This window comes from Myotis yumanensis, unplaced genomic scaffold (genome assembly GCF_028538775.1).
Source record: "Myotis yumanensis isolate MYYU_CA2020_CCGP unplaced genomic scaffold, mMyoYum1.0.hap1 SCAF_1, whole genome shotgun sequence".
Taxonomy (NCBI): Eukaryota; Metazoa; Chordata; class Mammalia; order Chiroptera; family Vespertilionidae; genus Myotis; species Myotis yumanensis.
Genome location: NW_027223752.1, coordinates 157,228,684 through 157,247,531, shown reverse-complemented (window position 1 = coordinate 157,247,531; position 18,848 = coordinate 157,228,684). Strand labels below are relative to the sequence as shown.

At 41.7% G+C, this 18,848-nt stretch overlaps 1 pseudogene; it reads left to right on the top strand.

The window, feature by feature from the left end:
- Positions 1-8,597: 8,597 nt before the first annotated feature.
- LOC139006180 (mitochondrial fission 1 protein pseudogene) lies at positions 8,598-9,111 on the top strand (annotated as a pseudogene).
- The last annotated feature ends 9,737 nt before the right edge of the window (positions 9,112-18,848 follow it).

Sequence of the window (18,848 nt, the reverse complement as noted above, 5' to 3'; positions counted from 1 at the left end):
CCTTAAATGTCCCAATCAGACTAGAAAAGCCACAAATACCTTTTGAATCTACCCCAGAATTCCAAAATCCCAACCCAGCACAGAATATCACATAGCAAATCAAAGTCCCCAGCAAACAAACAGAGACGCTTACAAACATCAAATAAACATTTACACTTACACCTTTTCAGTGAACAAGTATTTTTACAGTCTTGGGCTCTTGAGCAGATAACAGGGACACCGCCCAAGTCCCCTGATGGGGGCCTGACAGGAACAGATGTGGGGGTCTTCCCTTTCCCACATTCCAGGACAGGATTCTTGACCTATGTCTTATTTAGATAGAAACGGTATTCATTACAAACAAACAAACAAACCCAAAACCAAAAACCAAGAAAGTCAAGGCCAGAAGTACCCTCTGATGTTTCAGGGGTACCAAGGAAGGAGAAGTTAGGCAATGTCCAGCCCTTCTCACAATCCACCACCAGTGACCAGTTCCAGCTTATTGGCCTACCATCCATTCAGCATTTCTCTTTCCTCCCATCACATCAAAGCCATGCTTTTCAGTTAGTTAGAATTTTTAGCCTTAATTTTTAGGTGACATGTAAATAATTAACATTCCTCAGATTAACAATACATTCAAATTTAACAAGGATACATATTTAAGCAATAAGGACAGATCAATTTACAGAAGCAGAGACAGCATGCAATCCAAACCACAGCTGTGGGTAAACACATTATCTAGAGTCCTTGGGTAACCTAGGTTAAACTTAGGCATATCTTGGGTCTCCCGAACACTCGCGCGCCCCCCCCCAGGGCTCCACCAGGCTCCACTCGCTTGCCACAAGCCCGGGGGCCAACGCCAGCCCTCCGCCGCCGCCGCTGCCAAGCCGCCTGGGCCTGCGGTGCTGCCGAGCTCCGGGGCGAGGGCTTGCCGAGCGCCGAGCTCCTGCACACCTGCCCCCGGGCGTCTGGCGCCCCGACTGGGCAGCAAGCGGCTCCTGCAGCCCGAGGCACAGTGATCCCTGCCTCTACACTATTTTCACCAGACATTCATTCAGAATTTAAACAATCCATTCAATTCCTGACAACTTCCCAACTCCTGAGGGAGCTCTACAGCCTCCCTCAATCTCCTTGAAATGATCAATCACAATACCCAAAGGAGCAGTCTGAGTCCGTCCCATAACATCCGTCCAGTAAGTCCACAGAAAACAAAAACACAGACAAACAAACAGGGCCCCAAAGAACAGCCTTCCAACTCCATGGAAGCAACTTGACGATGGCGTTACGCCAAACGGGCGGGAGCGACCCGCCTCGTCTCAGATTCCTGAGGGGAATACACATCCCTCGTGAGGAGAATACACATTCCTCGTGGGGAGCAGAACGTCTTCTAACTCTCCCCTGCCTGTGGTCGTTCACGGCTCGTCCGCCTGGACCCCTCAGGCACAGATTCCAGAAGTGAGCTCACACAGGACAGATAAAGAACAAGTCCCTGAACAGAGGCAGTAGAAAACTACCTAGGAATGCTTCTCTTCTACCTTTTTTAAAAAGATAGGCCAGATTCAAACCCTTAGCCAGTCCGAGTTTTGACGGTGAGTACCATCTAGAAGCCATTCCTCCAGATACAGGAAAAGTCCCTTAGAGATAACATATATCACACAGAACAGAATACACAACACACAGACACTTACCGCGGCCAGTCAGACTCTTCGAACTGGGGGTCCCTGGATGGTCTTGGGAATCCCGGACAAGCCCCCAAATGTTATGCCCAGATTTCAGGATCCCCAAGAAACCACATCAGGGAGCCAGCCATGTTCGATGCAAAAGCATAAGAGTCTTTATTCGAGCTAGCTCGGCTCCCCCACCTTGCCGACACAGCAGCAGGAAGCAGAGAGAGATAACTCTGTGTGGAGACGGGTTATATAGGGGGAGTTGGAGGAAGGGGAGGAGAAAGGACTGTGCTCTGCCGATTGGCCAGGCACAAGTCTGTGTCTTGTTCCTGGGTGTGGCTAGCAGAGGCTTAGACTTCCGGGAAGAAGCTTCTTGCCAAGCACATGGCCAAGGTAAGATGGAGCACTTACCCTGGGGCAAGGTGGAGGGCGTAGCCCTTACCCTGGGGCAAGGTGGAGGGCCTAGCCCTCGCCCTTTCACAATACATGAATGGACAGTGAACATGAAGTTATTAAACAGATTTTTTCATTTAGAGATTTGGCTTCAATTTGAAGCAGTGATTATAATATCTTGGTGCTTTTCATTTATCTCTATCTTTTGAGGATTTAAAACTCAGGCAAGACTGTAAGACACAATGACTTACACAGTATAAACTGTATGTTTATCTGACTCTCACATGCTCCGATCTGTAGTCACACTGCCTGATGAACACACCCTGAGGTGTGGCTTTATCTCGGGGTTCTTAACGCAGTGTGTGTAATTCCACCTCTGATGTGAAGAGTGCAATGATGTTACTTCTTTGATATATTGGTAGTTATTTCTAAAAGGAAAGTAAATTAGGATGGAATTCCTGGATTTAATTATCAATGCTAGTTGTTCTTTTAGAAATAGTTTGAAAATATTTGACTGGAATAGTAAAAACAATAATTTAGCATTAGAGTTAGAAGAATACATACAATTTTACATTTTTATTGTTGAAAGTATTACATATGTCCCCTTTTTTTTCTCCCATTGACTCCTTATAGCCCAGCTCCCACCCCCCAGACCTCCATCACCACCCTATTGTCTCTGACCATGGGTTATGCATATATACATACAAGTTCTTTAGTTGTTCTCTTCTCACCCACCCACCCTCCCACCTTCCTTCTGAGATAAAGAATATTTGTGAACCCTCTCTTCATGAACTTACAGTATTTGAAAATTTATATGATAAATTCACAGCATAGTGAGAGAAAAGTTCAATTTGACATTAAAAGTCAGATGTTGCAGGAAGTGGGAAATGAAATAAAGAAGACGTTTTGAAATTTTACTCTGAAAAGTAAATAGCATAATGGTGGATACAATCTCATAAAATAAAATGTCAAACTTTATTTAAGATGTTTTAAAATTATGATTCAGAATTTGAACGACACAATCCAGCCAAATCAGGAAACAGTTTCATAATCCAAGGGACAGTTTTGCTTTCCCTTACAAGCCATGCAATGGCGGGCTCCTCTACTATGTTCTCACTGCAATGGCCACTCTTCACCACCCTCCCCTCGCTGGTTGCGTGGAGCTTTCTTTAACTCACCCCGACTTACCTTTGCTCTGAAGGAAGGACCACAGCATTGTATTTTTCTTCATGGGTTTGTCTTCATTTGTCCAGTTCCACGAGTCCCACTTTCACTGGCTCTAAATAATATTTCTCTTGATTTATGCACACGTTATTGCTCTTCTGTATGCTGCGGGGAGTGGGAGACACTGCATGCTCTCTCTGCTGCCATGGCAAGCAGGTCCATTTTCAACAGTTTTGTTAGCATCCAGTCTACAAGATACTGGTGCAGACAACAGAAAAGCGATCCCACCAATCTCCCATGAACATACCCAGAGGTATTGAAACAGCTTTGTCTCTTGTCCATTAGTCATGTTCACTGAATCAGGCAATGATCAGACCAGTGGGTGGTTCCTCACACTATTGAGCACTCCGGGAACCAGTGCCTGCTGGTGAACAATGTCTCCCTTCCCACTTTGCTGAGGGAAGAGTTCCGAAGCAGTTTTGTGGGGCGATGACAGCTGGAGAGCCTGGGAGCAGGTGAAAGTCATCTGTTTCTAGGATGTAATGTTTTAGAGATCTTATTGTGAGGGATGCTAAAACTTTATAATTTTTACTACCTTCTCTTTCTTGAAACTTTCCTTGACCTCTGAAGGTGATTCTGTTAAATGATTATATGGAAATGAATTATAGTGAATCTTGTAGGAGAAAAAATTCAAAACCTGTTTATTGAAATTTTATCAGAAACAGCACAAATCCCATTTCTTCTATCCCAGCTAATGATTGTCCATCTCTCTAAACTGAAAAGTATTGTTATTTTTTCTGCTACTTATTCAATAACCCATGGCGTTTCTTCTATTGACATGTTCAGGTGTCAATAGAAGCACAGTGGTTAGACAATCATACACTTTACAAAGTGATCCCCCCAATATTTTAAGTACCCACCTGGCACCATACATAGTTATTACAATATTATTGACTATATTCATGTACTTTACAACCCCATGACTATTTTGTAACTACCAATTTGTACTTCTAATCCCTTCACCGTTTTTACCGAGTCCCTCAATTTCTCTCTTCTATGGCAACCGTCAGTCTGTTCTTTGCATCCATGAGTCTACACAGTAGCCTTTGTTTTTAAAATATGTATATATTTTTATTGATTTAAGAGAAGGGAGAGGGAGAGGGAGACAGAAACATCAATGATGAGAGAGAATCATTGATCAGCTGCCTCCTGCATGCCCGCTGGTGGGGATTGAGCAGCAACCCCGGCATGTGCCCTTGACTAGAATCAAACACAGGACCCTTCAGTCTGCAGGCCGGGGCTCTATCCACTGAGTCAAGCCAGCCAGGGCCAGAAACAGTAGTCTTTGTAAAAACTCAGGTGGGGAGGGTAACTCCTGTGCTACCCCACATTGTAGTTTCTTTTATATTCCATTCCAGGTTAATAAGGAAATGTCCAGACTATGCAGAGTTCCAAAGCAGAAGGACTTGCTGGTTTTTTTTTATATTCTACTAGGCATTCTCCTTCCCATGGATTAAGTTGATGACAGGAGGTGAGGAGACTTTTAATCCTGTGTGGGTAAAAACCTGCTGTCAAGATTTAAGACAGATTTGTATAAAAAATCCCAAGAGCCTTATTGGTTGAAAAGTATTGAGACCCCCCAACCCAGTGGCAGCACCCAGTGCACATACTATGGATTTTTTTTCAATATTATGTAAAGTATTATGCAAACACAACTTTAAACTCCTTCTTCCAATACAATGACCATCTCTAAATGTTTCTTATTTAGACACTAGAGGCCCAGTGCACGGATTCGTACACTGGTGGGGTCTCTCAGCCTGGTCTGCAGGGATCTGGCCGAAACTGGCTCTCCAATATCCCCTGAGGGATCCTGGATTGAGAGAGAGCACAGACTAGGCCAGGGGACCCCACCAATGTACGATCAGGGTTGGGGAGGGACAATGGGAGGGCTCCAGGTGTGTCTGGCCTGTCTCACCCAGTCCTGATTGGCCAGACCCCAGCAGCAAGCTAACCTACCTAGTCAGAGTATATGCCCCCTGGTGGTCAGTGTGCATCATAGTGACTGCTCAAATGGTCGAATGAATAGTCAGACACGTAGCATATTAGTCTTTTATTATGTAGGATTTTCAAAGCACTACTTCTTCCCCTCCAAGATGAAAAATTATTGAAGTTTGTCTGATATTTATAATGTGGGTGGATTTACACTTCCAGCTAAGGTTGAGTATCAGGGATCAGTTTCATCTTTCCACCTCAAACTACCAAAAAATTGGGAAAACATGTATAAAATGTGTGGTTTCAGGACATTAGACATCAGGCAATCTAGGACAGTCATCCTTAAAGACAGGAAACAAATTAGATGAGTTTCCCACAGTATATTGCTTCAAAAGGCTTTCCAGGCTGTGGTGCAAAGAGGGGAACCCAGGAGGAGTCAGCAACTCCCTGAGTTGAGTAGATGTTCCTGAGAATCCAGGGAGACCAAGCTGGCTAGAGTTCACAGGACAGAGCACCACAGAGGAGAGTGAGGAACCCAGAGAGCTATCGTGTCCCCCTAACTATGCAGTGGAGTACTCACCAGTGCTTGTATGTGAGGAAACTATCAGAGACAAAGGGATAAAACCACTCACAAGGATTATAGGAAACAGTCTGAACACTCACAGAGTGCTGGGTGTTAGTTCCTGCTCTCACCCACCACATTGGAAAATCTCAGCATTCGCAGAGCATTGAATTGATTGTTCAGAAGGGTTTAGCCTCAGAATGGGGAACAATTAGCCAAAAACTAAACATGGCTCTGGTTTCACCTAATAAATCTAAAAGCAAATCAGAAGGATCAAACTCTTTTTTACAAGCTTAAATTCTAATCCAGAACAAAGCTCAAGAATATTGACAGGAATACAAAAATATCCAGCACTGAACATGATCACATTTACAATGTCTGGCGTCCAATCTAAGATTACCAGGCATGCAAGAAAGCAGGAAAATAGGGGAGGGGGGGGGAATCTATCAACTGAAACCAGAATTGACACACATGTTGGAATTAGCAGGCAAAACACTAAAACAATGATTATAACTGTATAATTTATGTTCAAAAAGTTAAATAGATATGAAAAGAATAAAAAGAGCCAAACTGAACTTGTGGATATAAAAACTACAAAACACCCTGGATGGCATTATCAGTAGCTTAGACATTGCAGAATGAAAGATTAGTGAATTTGAAGGCACAAAAATAGAAACTATCCAAAAATTAATGGCTCCAGGTACTCTGACTAGTTCAGGGAAGGGCATGGGAGTTTCCGAGGAAAAACATTTCCATGAGGGTAGAAAGAGTCAGAATGGGTGAGGTGAGCCTTGCTCTGTGTGGTCAGAGGGAACTGTGGACTTGGGTCAATGGGATGGCAGACACTGGAACTACTCTAAAATTAGTCATCCAGCTTGGTGGGCTGGGGGTGAGGCCTTTGCACTTAGAGAGTGGTGATCGGAATGACATTGATAACTGTCACATTGGAAGCTCAGACCAATGTTGATGCTGACATTCATGGCTGTGGCAATGACTAGCCTTTGTTGCACCTTGAAGAACCACTGTGGTGACGGGAGCAACCATCGCCATGAAGGCAGGAGTAACAGGCTCCAGTACTGGCTGTGATGAATGGAGAATTTCCTTGGGCTGCACAGGTTTCAGCTGTATTGGCAGAAGCAATGTAGCATGTTCTCACAGTGTTTGTGGACTTCATCATTCTCAGAAAGGGGCAATCTGAGTTTTGGTTTCAGCAGCAAGCCAAAGGGAAACATGACCGGTCAGTCACAACAAGTAAAGCATTCCAAGGAATTCTGGGACATAAAAGGGAGGGAGAACATAGTGGAGAAGAGAATATGAACTTCCTGTTAATGTGGGCATGAGTGTTACACTTTGGGTTGCTCCTCAGAGAGAGTTATTATGTAGCAAATTAAATGTGGACGCTCCAGTTATGTAGAAGTGAAAGTGTGTTTCTTATTTCTTTATGTGCTAAACATTTCTAGAGATAAGCACCAGCATAAAATAAGAGTAGTTCTAGAATAGAGATTTTTGGAAATTCTTCCCAGTTTAAACTTCACCTTAGGATTCCACTAACCTTCACATATTATTTTGCTTTGTTTTGAGTGACAAAGGAGGAAGTTATTCAAATGAATATGTAATTCTAAAACCCTTCTTTCTCTACTACCACAATTCTGAATGGTTAAATCAATTACATTATGAATTTTTTATGTGCCTTGTACTGTTCTACCCATCAATTTAACTTAAGTTCACTTAAGTCTCAAGTCTAGCCCTCTCTGTGCATAAAAATGATTAAAATGTAATATATTTCCTATGGAAAAAAATATGAGAGATATAGTAAAAATAAGTGCTGTCTGTATAAGACTTAGCTTGCTGTGGAATTAAAATTACTGAGCTGCAGATATCATGGGATGAAACTTTACTTGGATTGCCATCTGCAAAAACCTTATCATTCAGACACACAGGCATGCTTAAACTTGAATGTAGTGATTTAGGGCCTATTACACAAAGAGAGTTGTAACTAAGTATAAAGCCATTAACACAATCTATATACTAATATATAAAAGGCTAATACGCGAAGTGTCCCTTTGGGAGTTTGACTGGGAGACCGGGAGTATGACGTGTACTGACCACCAGAGGATGGCATGGAATGAAGGAAGGCCCTGGCCAGCGGCCAGCAGCCGGGGAAGGAAGACCCCAGGGAAGGAAGGCCCTGGCCGGCAGCCAGAAGGCCCCGGTAGGCCCTGATCACTGGCCAAGGGACCCTACTCATGCACGAATTTTGTGCACCAGGCTTTCAGTTGATCTATAAAAATGCATTCCCTAAAGTGTACATAAAAGAAATGAGACTAAGAGGGAGTGGTGGGAAGGGATTGCACCCATCTGAACAGAAGTACTCATGTATGCAAATCTCAAGGATTCCAACAAGTCATTCTCCAGTAAATCACTTTGCTGATATGCAGTCTCTTCTGCTTCTTTATTTTTTTTTTTTTTTTTTTTTACTGATTTTAGAGAGAGAGGGAAAGAGAAACATCAATGTGAGAGAGAAATATTGGGTCAAACCTGCAACCCAGGTATGTGCCCTGACCAGGACCCAGCAACGTTCAATCAATGGAGCCACTCCAACCAGGCTATTTGTCTTTTAAAAAATACCATTCTTAATGTTCTTTTGTATCCAAAGAATAGCTTTCTGTATAAATAATTCCAAAAGCATGAGAACTAACAACACTATAACTTAGCAAATACACTAATATTTGAGAATCAACAGGTTTGGGTTTCTTGTGAGTTGCATTTTTAAAATGATACCTCTTCAGAGTTGGTGGCACAGTAAAGTCAGAGGTGTGAGGATTGTGGGGCCGGCGGCCATGAAGGCCATGCTAAACGGACTGGTGTCTGTGGACGACCTGCTGAAGTTTGAAAAGAAATTTCAGTCTGAGAAGGCAGCAGGCTCGGTGTCCAAGAGCATGCAGTTTGAGTACGCCTGGTGCTTGGTGCGAAGCAAGTACAACGATGACATCCGTAAAGGCATTGCACTGCTGGAGGAGCTATTGCTCAAAGGGAGCAAAGAGGAGCAGTGGGATTATGTCTTCTACCTGGCTGTGGGGAACTACCGACTCAAGGAATATGAAAAGGCCCTAAAGTATGTGCGAGGGCTGCTGCAGACAGAACCCCAGGACAACCAGGCCAAAGAACTGGAACGGCTCATTGACAAGGCCATGAAGAAAGATGGACTGGTGGGCATGGCCATTGTTGGAGGCATGGCCCTGGGTGTGGCGGGACTGGCTGGACTCATCGGACTTGTTGTATCCAAGTCCAAATCCTGAATGAGACTGCGCCTCTGCCTCTGCCCAGGGATACATGGGAGCCCATGGAGAACACTCAGAGAGGGGCCATCCATTCTTGCTGTGTCCCTGTCTTCTCCTGCACCCTGTCACTGTCCTCTGTGGCCTCAACCTTCTCTCCCCGAGATCTGTCCTCTAGCCCCAGACTGTGTGCTTTAGGATGAGTGTAAATAAAATTGGGCTTTGACTTGCGAAAAATAATAATAATAATAATACCTCTTCAGTGGGTATCTCAAATTATTACACTTTTAATATCAAATGTTTTGATTTTATAAAACACTGAAGTTGGAAGTAACTTTTAAAAATAATTTTATTCTTAATGAAAGAAATGAATATAATAATTCTTAAGTAATTGTACCTATCTGTAGCTAGTCTTTCTACAAATACAGATCATGTTTAAAAAATCAGGGAATATAGTATTTCAAATACCATATGATTTCACTCATTGGAATTTAATGAACAAAATGAACCAACAAGCAAAATAGAGAAAGACTCACAGAGAGCAGGCTGACTGCTATCGAGGGGGGTGGTTGCGGGATTGGGTTGAACTGGTTGGAGGGTTTGAGCAAAAAAGAAAAAAAAAAGAGAGAGAGAAACAACTCATGGACATGAACAGGTGTGCTGACTGTGGGGCGGGGGGCAGGTAAGGTGGGTACAGGGAGATAAATGATGATGGAAGTAGACTTTACTTAGGGTGGTGAACACACACACACACACACACACACACACACAAACATTCAAGGGAAAACTTAAGTATTCAATTCTGCGTGCTTTTCTTATAGTCCTCATCAGAGCCAGAACCCATTAGTTAGAAAGCTACTTAACTTGACTGGGGTGGTGAACACACAATACAGTGTACAGATGATGTTACAGAATTGTGCACCTGAAACCTGTGTAATTTTGTCAACCAGTATCACCCCAATAAATTCAATAAAAAGGAAAAAAAGAAAGATTACTTAATGAGTAAAAAGATAAGTCATGATATGAGGTATATTCACTCCTTTAGTTCACTTACTAAGATTCAATCAATGTAATAAATGAAACTATTCTGAAAAGTGTATGCAACATTAGGAAAAATTAAAAAGCTAACTTTGTCCTGAGAAATAGCCTATTCACTCATGAAAAGAGACCAAGAAAAGAAAACAAAAATCATAATTATACTTGTCAAACATCTTTACTTTTAAAATATAAATACAAACTATTCCAAGAGATTATGCTTTAACCTCCAGGGAAAATAACATATTGAAAATCACACTGAAGCAGCAAAATTGTACTAAAAAGGCAGTTCCCCAAAATGGAGTATTTCAGGTTTCAATATAAAAAGAAATTTTTTAGAACACCAAGATAAAAGTCAGTGTAATGTTTTTCATAAAAGTAATTCTTTCTCCTGTATATGAAAATAACATTTATCAGAATGAGAATCACTAGAAAAATACTTTTAAAAACTGTTGCTACTTGGATAATAAGAATAATAATGTTAGTTACCTGGGAGTTTGGTATCAATGTATTGACCCAGTTTACATAAACATGTGTATGCCAAACACTGAGGGGTTCTGAAATGATTATTGTGAGGGTCTCAGCTTAAATTTAATGGAACTTAAAGCTTTTGAACTTATCTCAGGGAGTCGGGAGACTAAGCACCAGCAGGGCAGACCTGCCAGGAGTCTATTCACATCTGGATTGAATTACCTCTTGAAGAAAAATTCATCCTAAGGGAAGCCAGTAGGAAGCTTGAGCGTGTTCTGGACCAGTGCTCAGCATCAGGAGGCAGAGGAGGCCTTCTGAAAGACAGCAGCGTCCGTCACTCTGCTCAGCTGGCCTGCCTGGACTTTGCCTGAGGCTGTGGGGTGAGAGACAGAGAGGCCTGGCTCAGCTCAGCACTCCTGCTGGCAGCTGTGACATCCACTGGCAACACAAGAGCTTGCCAGCACTGGCAGCAGTGGCCCGGCTGGGTGCGAGTGAACACATCTGGGCTGGCAGCTGCAGCACAGCAAGGAGACACCTGGGCAGGCCGGGCCAGGCCAGCTGTGGAGTACCACCACTGTCGACAGCCAGTGCCTTCACAAGGCGTGGCTGACCCAGGGGTCATAACGTCAGGGGGAACCAGACCAGAGCAGGGATGTTACAGGAAAAGGCGGCTATAACATAGCAGCTAAACATGTTATGTGCATGGGACATAACTGGTACTGCAAAATCCTTGGTATAACCAGGGGACTATTTTATTTTTTTTTTAATCCTTGACCAGAATTGAATCTGGGACCCTTCAGTCCACAGGCTGTTGCTTTATCCACTGAGCCAAACTGGCTAGGGCTAACTAGAGGACTTTGAAAGGGCCTGGAGGATTTGAGCAACAAAAAAATATATATATCTATATATATCTCTATATATCTATATATATCTATATAGCTATATATATCTATATATATCTATATATATCTAAATATATCTATCTATCTATATCTATATCTATATATATCTAAATATATCTATCTATCTATATCTATATCTATATAGATAGATAGATATAGCATGATGTATTTTTTCAGCCATTAAGTAAAACCCAAACAGTGAGTGGTGTGGAGGAGACTGGGAGATGTAGCACAGGCTGTGGAAACGGACTGTGTGGGTTTAAGCCAGCCGTGGGCAAACTACGGCCCTCGGGCCAGATCCGGCCCGTTTGAAATGAATAAAACTAAAAAAAAAAAAAAGACCGTACCCTTTTATGTAATGATGTTTACTTTGAATTTATATTAGTTCACACAAACACTCCATCCATGCTTTTGTTCCGGCCCTCCGGTCCAGTTTAAGAACCCATTGTGGCCCTGGAGTCAAAAAGTTTGTCCACCCCTGGTTTAAGTCCTGCCTCCACTGCTTGTCAGCTGTGCCAGCAACTTAATTTCTCAGTTTCCTCATTAGCAGTATTTACCTCATCTGGCTCTTATTAGGAGAATGAAAGAAACTTTTCTTTCTGCACAGGAAACTGTTTCACAATTTTGCTTCATTAGGACTGTACTTATGTTGCCAACTGTGCTAGTGATTCAGAATATGAAAATTTCATCATCAATATCCCTTCATAAGCACACATTATTTTTTCTTAAGCTATTTTACTTACATTTACTTTCATCGGGGCATTGCAAAGACTCTGACTGTAGCCTCAATCTAAAATAGAGGCTTTGTTTCCAGTGATTCCTTTTACTCTGTCTCTTCGTTAACATGTCTGGAGTCAACTTGCTTTTCATTAAGTATTTTGGTAAGGATAAAAAATTATCTAAATGTATACTGCTGACTATACACACATCTGGATTCATGCCCACATCCCTGTCTATCTCCCTGTGCACACTGGATCCTGCATGCCCCCCAGGAGGCAGAGCTCACCTGGGCAAGCAGAGGTCCTACAGGGATATACTGCATAACAGAGTGGTGGTGTGGGTTCACCCTCCAGAGCAATCCAATCATGATACTCCCAAAACCTTACATTCCTTCCCATTTTCTAATAAATGTCAAACTTTTATTTGTATTTGGTAATAATGTCCTGAGATTAAATAAGAACTACTTCCTGGGATTTCCCTTCTGTTTTGTTCCTTTTCAAGAACACTTTTCTTCAGCCTAATAAAATCTCTTAGTGTTCTTAGTACTCACCACATTTTCCTCTATTTCTATGCCTCTCTTAATGCCATTTTCATGGCCGTGGAATTCCCTGCTTTTCCAGGTTTACTTATGCTTCTGACTTACTGGTTCTTCACAGCTCAATTCAAAGTCCACCTGTTCCATGAGGCCTTCATGGTTCTCTCCCCAGCTGGAAACCATCTTTTTCTCTGAATTGCCAGCATTGGCCTTGTTTCTGCTTCTACCCAAGCCTCTGACTTGCACTACTGTTTTTATTCACATGGCTTACCATCTTTGGCAGATTAGGAGCGAAATGAGAACAAGATCCACACTTTAAATTATCACTGTGTTCCCCGCAACACTGAGCACTGAGGCTGGCACCTAGAAGACGTGCTAGATCAGGGGTCCTCAAACTACGGCCCGCGGGCCACCTGCAAATACAAATATTGTATTTGTTCCCGTTTTGCTTTTTTACTTCAAAATAAGATATGTGCAGTGTGCATAGGAATTTGTTCATAGTTTTTTTTTAAACTATAGTCCGGCCCTCCAACGGTCTGAGGGACAGTGAACTGGCCCCCTGTTTAAAAAGTTTGAGGACCCCTGTGCTAGATTATCTGGAGTCAATTTGGAATCGCTCCCACGCCACATCTCCCAGGGTCTCCATTGCAGGAGAAGCTGAGAACTACATTTCCCAGAATCCTGTTGCAGCTAGAGGCATCACAAGTTTTAGAATAGAAGGGAATCATTATTTTCTGGAGGCAGTTGCAGGCAGGAGAGGGAGCAGCTGTGAGGTTCCAAGCAGCTTCCAGGCAAGCTCCCTGAAAATCATTGGCAGTAGTTCTGCAGCCTGAGGGGTCACAGGGAACCTCGCAGAGGTACTTGGTACTAAGGAGTATCTTGAACAAGCTCTTGAGAATCTTTTGGTGTTACAGGTTGATTGTTGCGGGCAGCCTCCCTGGCCTTGTATAGGGAAGCTGGCAGCTTTCCATATACTTCCCACCATTTTGCAAGCCTCTAATTCCTGGCATTAATACTGGAAATATATTAAGTGGTGTCTGTTTTCATGCCCAAACCCTGACTGACTGGTTCAAGAAATATTTGCAAAATGAAAGAAAAACAGTTCTATTATGTGGAGAGCGACTACAGCGTTTTGGACAGGTTCAAGCCTCGGACTAATGAGAGGGCACAGTCCTCTCGTGGTAAAGCCACGCCCAAGTCCCAGCTTGGAGGGCAAAGCCCTCCCAGCACAATTATAGCCAAAGGCTAGAGTTGTAAGCTTGACCTTATGGTCCGAACATGTGGTCCCAGGAGGCTAAGTGATATAGGCTGTGGGAGGTGCAGCAAGTGCTGCCAAAACAAAGGTTGATAGAGTTCAGGTGCATGCAACTGAATATATTCGAAACCCGAGAGAACATTATAAACATCTTGACCAGGCCCTTACTTGGCGTTGTGGAAACTGGCTATAAAATAAAGACTCGGCTTGCAGGCTGTGGCACTGTCTCTTCAGAGAGCAGCGTCCCACCTAGCCCCAGTTTTATTCTCTTATCTGTCTTCTTTAATCCTTCACTGCCCACCCCTCAGGTTCACCCCTGGCCATACTGAGCACGGCACACTATTACATTGAAAAATCAGTAGATATTCCACTTATAGTTATTGTTCAAAGGGGGAAAACTAACATCTATTGTGAGTTGATTATGTGGCAGGCGGTTTCCAGTGCATTACTTACCACCTGAGAGATCATTATTATTGTCATCATTTTATGCATGAGGATATGGAAATAGGAGAGTCAAACAGATACTCTGATTCACAAGCAGAGCTTTTTTCACTCTACAGTGTTGCTTTGGAGTATGTCAGCTTGGTGAATGTCTTTCTGAATAATCACCAACAATTTCAAGAACCATTTGGACACCAACATCAGTCAAAGTTTCCAGGGTAGTTTTTCCTTTCCAGAGCGACAAATCTGAAGTTTTCTCTCAATTACCCTACTGAATGGGATACCTATAACTAATGGATTTGATTAAAATATCTGAATCAATTTTTTTTCAATTATTTCGATAGGCTGCTAAGAATGAGCATTTTTCATGGTGTGAAATGACAAAGTTATAAAGAATTAAAAAAAATATCTGAAACGAGGTAATGTGGGCTTATATATCTAAAAGAAAAAAAGAAGGAATTTGTACAATCAAAGACCAAGCAATATACTTTATGAGTTATGATTTAATTACCCATCAATATCTGTTGAGATCTTTTTGGAGCTTATCCAATAACTACTTCATGACCTTATGGAAATGCTGAAGACTTTGATCTTAAGTACATCCACTTGAAATGTTTTTCAAAGATTTATTGTTCATTGCAAATTATAGAGAATATTTTAGAGAATGAAAATATGTGTGCTTATAAGCATTATCGACATACCATAAATATATGTCTATGTTCAACAATAAAATGGACTTATGTGTTTCGTTTAAAACATGAAGATACAATTATAAAAATTATGGTGGTAGAAAAATATGTAATAACACAATGAATTTGAGAAATATTCAAAAAGAGAATGTTTAGAAGTTAATATTTAACACTTTGTTACAAAATTGGCAATCTCACAGGGATTGTTTTGTGGCCTTGATTATTTATTCTCTGTGCTACTTTTGGATAAGTAAGGGCACTTCTTGAAATAATGAAAAGAAGTTGGTTTTATTTCAAATGACAGAGTTCTTATATTTGCAAATAAGAAATTATGGCTCAGGTTGGATAAGTTATTTTTTTAACTCCTGATTCTGTCCAAATTGGATGTTTTCTGAGACACAAAAATGTCAATTTAAACATCCCCAGAAATGACAGATTGTCATTTACAAGTACATGTTGTTTTACTATGATGGCTCCAAATCTATTTTGCATGTCCATTTACTTCAATTTTTTAAAAGATGATGTAACTTGATAGTAAATTTTAGGTGCATAACATATTTTCACATTTAAAAATAATATGTTGATTAAAATAAATTACCAGCAAAACATATAACAATTCAGAGTTAAAATCTGAAAGCAAGCTGACCATCTCCACTATCAGATTCTTCTTAAAGAATAATGACATTTATAAAATAAAGAGAACATCAGTTATACCTGCTTGTACTAAAATAAAATAAGTTTAAGAAATGCTTTAATTATAATAGTCAGTTAACTCAACATTAATGTGGGCAAGAGTTTGGTGTGGCATCCACCTTGAGGTCCTTGTAAATTTTGTCACCATGGACTGAATCACAACTGATTGGTTTATCTACGTATGTAATTCAGATTGTTCTGAATATAGCTGGCTTCCCTAAAAGACCCAAGATAACTTACTAAATAAGGATATCACATTTCGGTTTATAGATGAGGCAAAGAGCATTATTTGTTTAGAAAGGGGAATCTTATCACTTGCGGGGGAGAAAAAGATCGAATAGAAAATAAAAGTGCTAATAAAGAAAAAAAGTCACTTATACTCATGAAAAAGGAGCCTGAGAAAACAGGCTAGAAACATGGTAGACCACTGTAAAGGAAGGAGAATGCTGGAATATTTGATTTTTCCTTTTCTGGTTATAAGGTTATAACTTAGTCTGTTTATACCAAAAAACCACTCTTACAGCGCTAGCCGATTTGGCGCAGTGGATAGATTGTCAAACTGTGAACTGAAGGGTCCCAGGTTGGATTCCAGCCAGTGGCACATGCCTGGGTTGTGGGCTCCCTCCCCAGTAGGGGGTGTGCAGGAGGCAGCCATCAATGATTTTCTCTCATCATTGATGTTTCTATCTCTCTATCCTCCTCCCTTCCTCTCTGAAATCAATAAAAAAGACCACCCTTACAAAAGCACAAACTTTGCCATATATTTTATGTGAGGCATAGTCAGATCTTGCTCATCTTTGTTTTTGTTTGTTTGTTTGTTTTTACAAGAACAGCAATGAAAGCAATTGTAGACGAGCAAAAGGAGAAATAGAAAGCATCCACGATCCCACTTTTAGCCCAACATCTTCAATTTGGTGCACCCGCTTATAATGCCTATTCTTTTCTTTACCTTTTCCTCAAAGTCTTTTAACTTCAAGATGCAGATATAAATATAAATTGTACAGGAAGATGAGCATGTCAACATAACTTTTTGTAAAAATTTTCCTTCCAGACACAGTCGACCAAGATGGCGGCGTAGGTAAACACCGGAGACCGCTGCCGCAAACAACCATTTCAAAAATACAACTAAAAGACTGAACGGACATCACCCAGAACCACAGGAAGGCTGGCTGAAGAGAGACTCTACAACTAGAAGGAAAGAGAACAGCAAATCGAGGCTCAGAGGCGGCGCAGTGTGGAAAATACAAAGGTACCGAGGTGCGCGCGAAAGCGGGCTGGTGGCTGAGGGCGCGGTTGTCGTTTTCGGTCGGGAGTGAGTCTCAGACTCTGGGCTCCAGATCCGGGCGAGTCTCTAGGGACCCAGACTCAAACGGGAGAAGCGGGATTACCCGGCATCAGTTGGAACCTGAGGGCAGCTTTCTCTCCGAGGTTTGCAGCGGCTGCCGGGGTTCTGAGAAGCAGAGCCTCTGGGAACGGGACTGAGCGTGGCCATAACTGCTCCCTCCGCCCGCCCTGTTGATCCCGCCCCGCCCAAAGCCTGCGCACAGCCATTTGCCGATCGCCTCAGGCAAAGGCTGGATTAGCGCCTCCCCAGAAGGCAGACGTTTTCTGCACAGCTGATTCCTATAGCCAGTCGGCCTGAGGGTCAAATCCCTCTAGTGTTAACTACAACAATTAAGGCTTGGCTAGAATAAGACTGCGCACAGAGACCACAAGGGGGTGCACCAAGAAAGCATAAAAGATGCGGAGACAAAAAAACATGACAGAAATGGAGGATATGGAGCTAAGAATCGCAATTTTGAGGGCTTGCCATAAATTTGTGCAGAACCTCACGAAAACTAATGAGACCCTCGATGCTACGATAAAGAAATTAGAAAGTAAGCATACACGAACTGAAAAAAAGAATATTATACCCAATAGCAGACCAGAGGAGTACAATAATCAAACCAAAGATTCGACAAAAAACACCCAATTGGAAAAGCAAAATGAAAAAAGAATCCGAAAGTGTGAAGATAGTGTAAGGAGCCTCTGGGACAGCTTTAAGCGGTCTAATATCAGAGTCATTGGAGTGCCAGAAGATGAGAGACAGCAAGATATTGAAAACCTATTTCAAGAAATAATGGCAGAAAACTTCCCCCACCTGGTGAAAGAAATGGACTTACAGGTCCAAGAAGCGCAGAGAACCCCAAACAAAAGGAATCCAAAGAGGACCACACCAAGACACATCATCATTAAAATGCCAAGAGCAAAAGACAAAGAGAAAATCTTAAAAGCAGCAAGAGAAAGAGGCTCAATTACCTACAAGGGAATACCCATACGACTGTCAGCTGATTTCTCAACAGAAACTTTGCAGGCCAGAAGGGAATGGCAAGAAATATTCAAAGTGCTGAATACCAAGAACCTACAACCAAGATTACTTTATCCAGCAAAGCTATCATTCAGAATTGAAGGTCAGATAAAGAGCTTCACAGATAAGGAAAAGCTAAAGGAGTTCATCACCGCCAAACCAGTATTATATGAAATGCTGAAAGGTATCCTTTAAGAAGAGGAAGAAGAAGAAAAAGGTAAAGATACAAATTATGAACAACAAACATGCATCTATCAACAAATGAATCTAAGAATCAAGTGAATAAATAACCTGATGTACAGAATGAACTGGTGATTATAATAGAATCAGGGACATAGAAAGGGAATAGACTGACTATTCTTGGGGGAAAAAGGGGTGTGGGAGATGCGGGAAGTGACTGGACAAAAATCATGCACCTATGGATGAACACAGTGGGTGGGGAGTGAGGGTGGAGGGTGGGGTGGGAGCTGGAAGGAGGGGAGTTATGGGGGGAAAAAAGAGGAACAAATGTAATAATCTGAACAATAAAGATTTAATTTAAAAAAAAAAAATTTTCCTTCCACTTAATGATTATACAAAGGCAGCAGATTATCAACAGAGATAGGTATTTGGCAGAGACAACATGTGCTGTTGTGTTTTTATTTGACACAAAAAATTAACCAATTTATAGCCATCCTCAAAATTTTAACAGCTAAAGTAGATTTTGTTATTTTTTCAATTTGCAT